Genomic DNA, 10,634 nt, shown 5'->3' on the forward strand with positions numbered 1-10,634 from the left:
AAGGGAGCATCAATAATTAAAGCAGCTCATAGCGAGTGGTTCCTGAACCGTCTGCCTGATTTAAAAACTAATTACTTGGAGGGTAATCACCAGCACCTTGTGCCTAGGAGCCCAGAAGCCAGCAGCACTGCTCAGGGGATGGGCATTTAGGATCAGCCTTTAGGATTCACTGTCCCACGGGTTGCACCACCTGCACAGTGCAAACAGTGCTGATGGATATCAGGGCTGTATCTCCTACACCAACCCCTCGTGCTCATCATAACCTGCACGCAGCCACGTGGGACCCATCCTCGTGGGAGCTCCTTTTGATGTGCACTGTGCTGTACAGCAGCAGGCACAGCGTTGGCTTTCTGAGCTCAAAATGCTGAGGAGCTGCAGAGCTGCAGTCAGCAGCCTGGGGCTTTGATCAGCTCTCTGGCTGCAGCAGAAGGGAGAATTTGTCCATCCGTCCCCACCTGCACTGCCTCAACCCACACAGCTCTGAGAACTAGAGCAGCAGGGTTTGCTCCCTGCACATGGCATGTCTGAGGCTGCAGCTCCCTGCTCCACGTTTGGCTGCCAACTCCTGATTCTCACCACTGTGCTGCGTTGCTTCATTTAGGAAAACAGAATAATTCATTTCGAACGTCTGGGATTCAGGAGCCTTCCACCCACAGCCCACAGTATTTTCTCATTAACATTACCCAGCTAAGCTAAAAACTGCCATTTCAAAAGTCATGCTTCCATCAAAGGCACATTACCAGCTGCCCAGGGACTCCAAAAGTTTACTGAAGCTTAAAGACATACCTCACAGCACGCAGTAATGAGCCAAGTTCCCTCTTCTTATACCTACTGAAACCATCTTTTGTGCACGTATCTGTCCCCCAAACCCTCAGCAGCAAAAGGTGTGGGACTGCTGCAGAGAGATGGAAAACCCATATGGTTCCTGGCCAGCTCCAAAGAGCATGGCCTGGGGCCACCCCAGATCTGCATGGAACAGGAGGGATCCCATCTAGCAGGGGAGAAATCTGTCTGATGGATGCTTAATTCCCAACCTGAGCTCAGACCAAGGTTCATCTCCAGGACGGGAGCAGACTGGAGGGATGCAGATACAGGAGGGGCTCAGCATTGGCTCAAGGACACAGCTCTGAGCATTGCAGCCTGCAGGAGCAGCATGCCTTGGGAACAGCAGCTGGTGCTGCTGTGTGCATTGTGTGAGCTCCTTCCCTTGTCTTTGGCATTTCCCTTTGCTATTCCTCATTTCCTCACATCCTCCACCACGGATCAAAACTTGCCCAGAGAAATGTGGCTGCCCCATCCCTGGTGGTGCCTAAGACAGGGTTCAAGGCAGCCTGACTTGGTGTGGGCAACCAGCCCATGGCAGGGGGTTGGAAGTAGATGATCTTTAAAGTCCATTTCAACCTAAGCCATTCTATTACCTTTCCCCCAAGCAGAGGGCTGTGCCTGCAGCTCTTGCTGTAGGGGCTGCAGAGATACCCATTTCCCCATATTCATGTCTGGAAAGACCTATGCTATGGCCATAAGTACTCTGTCTATAGGATGTGCTTGGAGGACTCTCATACATGTGCTCACCTGGGAGACCAATGTGTGGTCACTTTGTTATCACATCTGGGTGTCCACCAGGCACTGGGTGTGCACCCACACAACTCTGGATCCTCTTCAAAGAGAAATATAGAAGAGATCAAAGTGTGAGCCCTACAGATGTGATGCTGAGCCCTGCAGCTGTGATGCTGAGCCCACAAGGTGTTCCAAGCACAGTGACGAGGTCAGGCTGTCTCCAGGCACATCCCCACCGCCTGCAATGCGTGTGTGATGTGTGATCAGACAGCTCCCATAACCCCAATGAGCACTCAAAGGAGAGCTGCTCCCCAAACACTATGGAGACGATGCTCTGAGCCCGGTCTGCTCTGATTCAGCATGTTCAGATCAGTGTAACAGTTCTCGGTGAGAGAAACCTGCTGTATCCTCAAGGCAAGTGTGTTTGGGCAAAGCAATAAGAGAGACTTTAAGAGGTTTGGAGGTTACAGTGGGAAATAGCAGTTATTCCCAATAAGCAGTGTTAAATGAAGTGCTGCTGACAGTAGCCTGAGGCAGGTTCAAGAGTTTCAAGATTTGCAACTAAGAGATTAACCAAAATAGATGTCTTATTACAGGCAAGTTTGTATCTAAATCATTTAAAGTGCCTTTAGACGCTGTAATGTTTTTCCTCCTAAGTGCTCGTAGTATATCTGCAGCATCCTACTGGCTCTGCACACAGTAATGAGAAAGACCTTGATCCCAGTGAGTCCCTGTGCTGGGATCTGGGCAGGTTGGGTTTGGCACGGAGGCCACCCTCTGCACAGCCAACGGCTTTGTGAGCGCTGCTAACGCACGTTGCAAAAGCACAGTGTGAATGGCAGCGCCTCTGTGAGCTGCAGAAGTGTTGCGTTGTGCTCTCTGCCCCCCCTTTTTTTTTTCCATAGGTGGATTTCACCCAGCCCTGAGATCTCACCCGGCCCTGAGCACGCTCTGCATTGCAGCTGTATTTAATGGGAGCTTTGTGACAGTGTTCTTATTGCTCTTGGGGTCTTCATAGCCACACATTAAAATACTCGCTTTCTGCAAACGCATCTCAAGCTTACAACATCAAAATACCATGAAATTAGCTGTAAAATTAGGCATTTGGAAACGATGTGTTATTGTTTTGGAGTGCTGGCACTGCCCTGCCAAGCGCCTGCGGTGCTGCTGGCAGAGCCTGGTGATGCATGCATGGGGAGCAACAAAGCTGCAAGCAAGGGCAGAGCACTGGAGCTCTGCAGGGTGTGCAGACAGCCCTGGGATCATGCTGGGTGTTGCAGTAACCCCAAACACATGCGGTGTGTGAGGTGTTGGGGTGCTGAGCAGAGCTTTCTCCAAAGGGAGCCTCAAACATTTGGGTCGGGATCCTGCTGGGAGGAAGGGCAGGATCTGACCTGGATCGCAGGGCCGACTTCTCGCTGGATTTTTGGCAAGAGGGACATTGATGTAACATGAGGTTTTAAACTGGGAAATGTGAAACAGCTGCTCTGGTTGTAAGCAGGCCAGGAGCTGAGCGGAGGGCAGGGCCTGCGGGCGGTTCAGTTACAGGCGTTGGCAAACAGGAGACTTGGCTTTTTCTACCAATGGCATCAGAAGGAGCTTCAGGAGCTTGGGACCCAAACACAGCGTGGGGAGATGGGTGGGTCTGGGCGATGTCTGTGTCATGAGACTCTGAGGAAGGTGTGAAATGAAGGGGGGAGCACAGGAAATGCATGGCTTACACAGGGGTCTACGGGAGGATGAAACCTGAGGGCATCTTTGCAAGGACTTTTAACTCTGGAGGGAGATGTAAGAAACCTGCAACCCACCCTGGTTGGGATGCAGCAGGCTTCACCGTTTCATTAGATGAGCATTGAAATAATTTCACAGGGAATGTTCTCATTCTTCATAGAGCGACAGAGTTGTTTTTGTGGCTCTGCTGCTCTCACAACCTCAATGATATCTTCTGCGAGTGCTTTTCTCAGGTTAATTATGCATTAAGTTTACATAAGGCTTTTTCTTTTTTTAATCAGATTTAAACCTGCAGCCTTCAGCAGTGCTGACTCTTGGATGCTGCCAGGACTGAACCAACCTTCCCACCCTGCTTGTTCCTTTGTCCTTTATTTGTGACCTTGCTAAACAAGCAGTCCTTAGACCTTTAGGTGCTTCTCTTTCTTTTAGATGCCTCTTTTCTTTTGGAAATGCCTCCCTTCTGTTGGAGATGCCTTCTTTCTCTTTACTTTCCTCCTGCTTTGCTCTTTGGTTTTCCAACCATCTCCCTGGGGGTGGCCAAGCTGTAGCTTTCCCTCTCTGAAGGCACCTTGAAACCAAGGATTATTGTCAGATTGCACACAGCTGCATTACCCAACTCACACGTTTCTTCAAGGCAAGCATTGTTTGCAAAGTAACTTGGCAGCCTTGTGTATTTTGGATTTAGGCATCCTAGTGTGTACGCCAAAGCTAACAGGCATTAATTAGCCGGAGGACTGGGACTGTAATGAGGGCAGTCACTCACACAGGTTGGCATTTTTATTTTAAATGCAAGTAATTAAAGAAAAGAGAAAAAAAAAAGTGTTGAAAAAGTCAGTGTTGAAAGATGTATAAATAATGTACCTTGAGTGAGAGTTGGGAGAAGAGCCACAAACTGCCTTGGTGCTCAGCTATGGGGGATTATCACTGCAGTGGGAGAAAAGAAGAACGGTTTAACACAATGGCAGAGGGAAGGATGGTGTGAGTTGGAAGAGCCATTGAATTTGGAACTGCTGCGTCCGTGTGCCTGCAATAGGAGGAGGCGATGGGCACGTGGTAGAGGTGGGTGCAGAATGCAAATCAAAGCAACGCGCCGCGCTTTGCCTTCTTCATCATTTTATTTAAGCTGAACGTCGTAGCTCATCACACGTGTGAACAGCCTCCATCCTCAAAGCCAAGCAGCGGAGTCCCCGCGGTGCCATCTGCTCTGAGCTCCTCTGCTGACCCCTCCCGTGCGGCCATTTCGGGGTGTGCAAAATCGATTTTCTATTCAGTCTCTGTGCCAAGAGAAGATGGCGGCACGGAGCCGTTCCTGCCAGGTCCCCGTCTCCCACTGCTGCCACTCGCCCCGATGCCTCCTGCTGAGCGAAGCCAACGAGCAATGAGGGGTAGGGTGACCCCTCCTTGGGCACCAGGACCCCCGCCCCCCTTCGTGCTCATTTTCTTTTAATTAATTAATACCGCATTCATCATCACTTAATTCCCGTTTCCGTAGCACCCGGGGAGGGGGGCTGCTGGTGAAGCGGGCGCTGAGGTGCCCACATCTCCTCCCTGCAGATCTCAATGAGCCCCCAGCACATTTTGGGACTGTTTCCTGCAGCCCCATAACAATTCAATCCAAGCTGGTTTCCCAGGTGCTGGTGCAGAGCCTGTGCTGAGAAAACCTCACGTCCCCGCTGTGATCTGGGGATCTCAGAGCAGGAGGTGGACTGCAGCCCTCTGTGCTCACAGCTTCCTCTGTGTGCAACACAGAGATCTCCCTTCTTTTTGCGCCTTAAGCACAACCTGTAGGCACCTTTGGTGCCCTGCACTGTGGCCCTGACGGGGACGGTGGCCAAGGAAGTGTCCAGGGTGGCTGAGCAGCGGGGCTGGGGCAGAGCAGCCAGGAAAACAGAATGTGTGAGCTACCCTAGTGCTTCTGGGGGCAAAATGGAGCACCAGGCGAATGTGTCTGAATATGTTCTACAGCATACTGAACCAACATGACTTAAGGAGGACTGCATGCAATGGCAGCATGGCTCTGTGATGTGCACTGGGCTACGGAGACATCTCCCTATTTTTTAGGGAGTTTCCCCCCACTGTTGGATGGGGACACATCCAAACCTCATCCACTGCGCACCACCATTGAGCTAAGGCAGATCCACTCAAACCCATGCCTGGGGAGGGTGGAAGGGAGGGAGAAAGGACAGGAACAAAAGCTGCAGACTCTCTGTTGGGGACCCCCATGGCTTGGTGTCCCCGCGGTGCCGCCGTGCCCTTCCCACTGCCAGCCAGCACTGCAGCATCACCAACATGCGCCCAGCCCGCGTGACTCGCATACGCAATGCAGCCATGCTTAACAAGCGTGAGTAATTGTGCCATGTGGAGGGCTGGGGTGTGGGGGGCGGTCAGAGTTGTGTGTGTTTTATGTGTTGTTTTCTTTTTTTGTTGTTTTTTTTGCATTTTCTCTGATTGTGTGATTTTTCTTTTCTTTTCTCCCCCCACCCTTCTCTTCCAACCCTTACCCCGTGTTGCTGAACCTTGGCCAGATCTTCGGCAGTGGCAGCTTTGGGAGGGCCAGGGACGCGGGGGTCAGTTGGCACAGCAACTGCTACTCAGGGACAAAAGGAGGCTTTCGTGGCGGCGGTAGCAGCTGCTATCCCGAATAGCAAATCCACACGGCTTGGCACCACTCCAGCTTCCTTGAGGGTTGCAGAGGGATGGTGTGTTGGAGGGTAAGACTAGCTAATTAATCTTCCGGCAGGGAACAATGTAATATCAGACAATTACAAAGACAGAATGAAATTACTATAGTGGGAAGGCTGGCATACGAATTTCTCAAAGGATCCATCCCTCACCCGCTGCCGTGTTACTTTATATGTGGGGAAAGCGCCGGCTGTACATGCGCTCCTCTGTTGTGTTTTTGTATGAATTGCATGATATGCTGGAGAAGGGGCGGGGGGATCCAGGCTTGATCGAAGGAGCAAAAGGCATAAAGAGTCGTTCCAGGCAGGAGGGGTCCCACCAACCTGTGGGTGTGTCGCTGATGCCGTGGTCTCATGGGACTGAGTATTTTTCCTGTTTTATCTCCGGTCACACCATGATGCTCAGTGGGGAGAGATCTGGGAGGAGAATCTGGCTGCTGTGCAGAGGAGGAGTCGCTGCTGTCCTTCTCGCATGGAGAAGCCCTCAAAGAGCTTTGGGAGCTGCTGAAAGTTATTGGGAAAACACACCTACCAGCTCAGTGGCAGTAATTGCCAATAATTAGCTGTAATCACTGCTACCTACAGTCGGATGCTGTGATGAATAGGGCACTACAAGCCGCATGGTGTAGGCTCCCCATCTGTTTATTTGCAGTGGGGAAAGAATTAGGGAAGTCTCATTTATCCTGGAGCACAGGAAAGTATTGGTCGGAGCTCAGCCTGTGCAGTATTATCACAGGAAACCACTCCTCCTCCTCCTCACATGGCACCTGGGCTGAGCTAATGACTCTCCTCCCTCCACATCCCTCTCCCAGGATGAGGCTTAATGTGATGGGATCTCTGTGGCTGCCATTAAGAGCCAACATGTGAGCAGGACCATTCCAGATCTCTGCAGCATTGTGCATAGGGATGTCTCTGAGACAGGTTTGGAGCAGCTCCAGCTCTGTCTGTGCCTCCCGAGGAACTTGGGCAGGTTTTGTTTGGTGCCTCCATTCATCTGCTGGTTCAGGGCTGATGTGTAAGCACTGCTGTGAACCCCTCTCGCCCTTCTCAGATGCTGCATTGCCACTTGGCACTGAAGCTATTGCAAAGCTTGGGCTGAACAAGCTTTTATTTCTTTAAGGGCATCATAATGCCAAGTGTTGAGCTGGCAAGCTGGGATCCCTTTCCCAAGCTGTAGATGAGCAGCATGCCCAGCCCATGTCCTGCACCCTGAAAGGCACCCTGGTGGTCACCCATCACAAGTATTGATTATAACAAAACCACATTTCAGCATATTGGATATTGGTGTTAGAATCACAGAATCATTTTGGTTGGAAAAGACCACTAAGATCATCTAGTCCAACCATCAACCCATCACCTCCATAGCTGGAAATGGAATTGGCAATCAGGAATGGTGATGTTCCTATTGGGACTGCATGAGGGCCCTTCCCTGCCCTGCCCAGCTCCCTCATCCATGCCCAGTTCTGCTTTTGGTTCCACTTACATCCCAATCCTGAGTGATCTGAAATGTGCCATAGTCAATGATTGACACCAGAAATATTTCTGTAAAATAATGACTGCATCTTCTTGGCTTTACTTCAAAGTTTCCACTTTATGAATTTTTTATGGAATTTCTTTTACACAGAAAGCCTGTAGCACTGAAATTTTACCTTTTCAAGCTAATACAATATGTATTAAAAAAAAAAAATAATAACAACTTTCACAAGCAGTTGTCTGAATGGCAGTCACCCGGTGTGGTCATGCTCTCTTGCCTGCTCGTGTTCATGCTGTAGGGTACATCCAAACCCTTGTGCTAACAAATGGCCCACAGACACGAGCCCTGAAGCAGCAGAAGCTCCTTCATACAACAGGGTGCACGTCCCCTCAGGTCCTGCTGAGCCTCTCTAACTTTGAGTTAGGAAATTTAATTTGTAATAAATCTGCATTACAGTACAAGTAAATCTGCTTCAGTGGCTATAAAAATTAATTCCTTTATCCTAAACATTATTATATAGCTTTCAAAATGAATTGACTGTGGTTGGTACCCTAGTATGTGCCATTATTGGTAATTAGTGTAACAAAATAACATAGTTGTAATATTTCCTGTCTACCCCTCCCCCAGCTGGGAGCCATTTCCTATTAGAGCATCAGAATTGCAAATGCAAGGCTTGTATGCAAAGCACTCACTTTGATTTCTTTTTGTGTGTTGGAGGGCGATCCGTCCCTTTCTGTGTCACGGATTCTGGTTTTCCTGGCAGCTTTTCTTTCTGAAAAAGCCTTGGCACAGAGCACTGTTGGAGCCCAGTGCAGGAGGTCACAGCCTTCATGTCCCTGGGGCTCTTCCAAGTTATGGACTTCACCAACGGATCTCTTCTAAACCATCCCAACTGATTTTTTTCTTCCTGAAGTCCTCTGCAGCACAAAGGTTAGAAATTCAGTTCTAAGTGAACGAGAGCTGAGATTCTCCTGTGATCTTCTCGCTCTGGGATCCAGGACCCAATTCAAAAGTTGGATCAAAGGCCCAAGAATGAAGAAATGGAGAGCCAAGGGGAACAGTTCTCATGCTATCCCCAGTATACGTGTCATTATTTCATAGGTTTCGATGACATGGAAGCTTCAGAAATCCGGATATATGCCCTTGACTTGGTCACCTTATTTATTAGAGCTGAAAAATGCAGGAACTAAGCGATAAAACTGAGTGAGAGAAATCTTTGCCACCCTGGAAAACATTCAAGATTGAGCTACAGCAATAATAATAATATTGGTACTGTTCTTGGCCCAGATGTGGATGTTAAATCATAATTTGAAATTCCAGCGAGTCACAGAGGGAAGGGGCTGCGCCAGCTGAAGCCTTTGGTTTGGTCCAAGCTGGCTTTGGTGGCTGAGCCTGGGGTTTTGTGTTTCGGTTTGCAGTTAGCTTAAGCCTGAGGACATGGATTCCCTCCAAGCTGTGTGTATATGGGAGAACTCTGTGCTGGAAGACGATACGTGGTGACTTCAGAGCTTTCTCCAGCGGTTTCTTTGTCAAGTGATACTGAAGTGATTCAAAACAGGATTTTGCTGGGAATTAACTGAAGTGGCGTGGCGTGTTTTAATGTAAAAACCCCATGGCCATGTCAGGTAGAGCCCAGCAGTGCTGTGAAGCCACTGTCCCCATCTGTCCTGTAGGATGAGAACAGCTCTTCGTGTTTCCCTATGGCCTTTGCAGTGATGGCTCCTAGCCATGGTGAATATGGCCCTAGTCCTAGCCAGGAAAAAATGGGATATTTTTGCTTTTCAGCTTCCTGATTGAAAGCTCTGTATCTCAAGAATCTGTTTGGAATTAAACGTTTTGAAGCCTTTCAACTGGTTTTTCCCATCCTCTTTCTATTGAGAAAAATGTGACTTTTCTGTGATGCCGAACATGTCTTTCCAGCTGGAAGTTTATTTTTCCTTAGCTGCCCCTTCTCATGTCACTGGCAGTAAATTTTGCTGTAGTCTTTGTGCATAGACTTCAAAATGCTCGGATTTTTTCATCAAAGCAGAAAGTTTCTGTTTTTCTTCATACGCATATTTCTGCATTTCTTCTGGGCTCCTCTCCTCCCAGCCCAAACCTCTGCATTGCTGCCAGTGTGCTCATCACTCAGCTCTTTCAAAGGACCCATCAAAGTAATTCAGCTTCCTCCTTGGGGTGAGCCTGGTTTGCCTGTCCTTTAATGAATGCTATCACTTTGCAGGAGAAAAATTATGACAACAAAAGCCATTGAAAGTCACTTTGGTGAATAAGTTGGTATCGAAGCCGGTCTGGATTTAGATCTGCTGTTTGCATGAAAAGCTCTGCAATGTTTGATTTCTCAAATGAAACCAGTCTCGGAGATCCAATAAAACTGAAAAAGCATTTTGGGTCAAATTAAATATTTTATTTCAATAAAATCAAAGTATTTCCAACACATTTCTTTGTTCATTGAATATTTCATGAGATAAGCCTAAAATTAACCGCAAAGTTGTTTCTCAGTGGGGAAAATGTTGTGTTTTGGTGGGTTTTTTTAATAAAAAACATCTGATAAAAGTACTTTCTTATTCCTTTTCCCAGCATAATTTTTCCCCACACTGAGAATTCCTATGCAAAGCTGTGTCACAGCCTTCTCATAGAGGTGGTGCCTCCCTGGCGCTGATCCCCAGTGCTGTAGGGATAAAGATGAGTTCTTTCTGCAATACAGAGAATCATAGAATAGAATCATCGAATCATTAATGTTGGAAAAGACCTGTAAGATCCCCAACCCAACCCACTGTGCCCACTGACCATCCCTCAGTGCTCCATCTCCATGGTTCTGGAACACCACCAGGAATGGTGACTCCATCATTCCTTGGGCAGCTGTGCCACTGCATCACCACTCTTTTGGAGAAGAAATTGTCCCAGATATCCAATATGAACCATCCCCTTTCTCCCTAGAGAAATAGGTCTACGTCATCTTTTTCTTTTCCCGTGCTCTTACTGCAGTAGTGCTGGATAAATAAATTAGACCAAGGCATGGTGATCACTGCAGCACCTCCTGTTGCCCTGAGGACCTGTAGTTGCCCATGGCTCTTTGAGTCTTTCATTTCTCATACTACTTGCTTAAGGGACGTTGGCCCATGCAACAAGGAGCCTAACAACTGCTCCAGTCTTCTGTTGTGCAAATGCATTATTTCCTTACCCCTCATGCT

General features: G+C 48.5%; 1 long non-coding RNA gene across 1 annotated transcript; it reads left to right on the plus strand.

Moving 5' to 3' along the window:
• Positions 1 to 5,613: 5,613 nt before the first annotated feature.
• LOC125702173 (uncharacterized) lies at positions 5,614 to 9,814 on the plus strand. The gene is made up of 3 exons (XR_007380474.1): positions 5,614 to 5,629; positions 5,814 to 5,999; positions 8,161 to 9,814. It is a non-coding gene; the product is annotated as an uncharacterized LOC125702173 (long non-coding RNA).
• The last annotated feature ends 820 nt before the right edge of the window (positions 9,815 to 10,634 follow it).

The sequence above is a fragment of the Lagopus muta genome, chromosome 18 (genome assembly GCF_023343835.1).
Source record: "Lagopus muta isolate bLagMut1 chromosome 18, bLagMut1 primary, whole genome shotgun sequence".
Lineage (NCBI taxonomy): Eukaryota > Metazoa > Chordata > Aves > Galliformes > Phasianidae > Lagopus > Lagopus muta.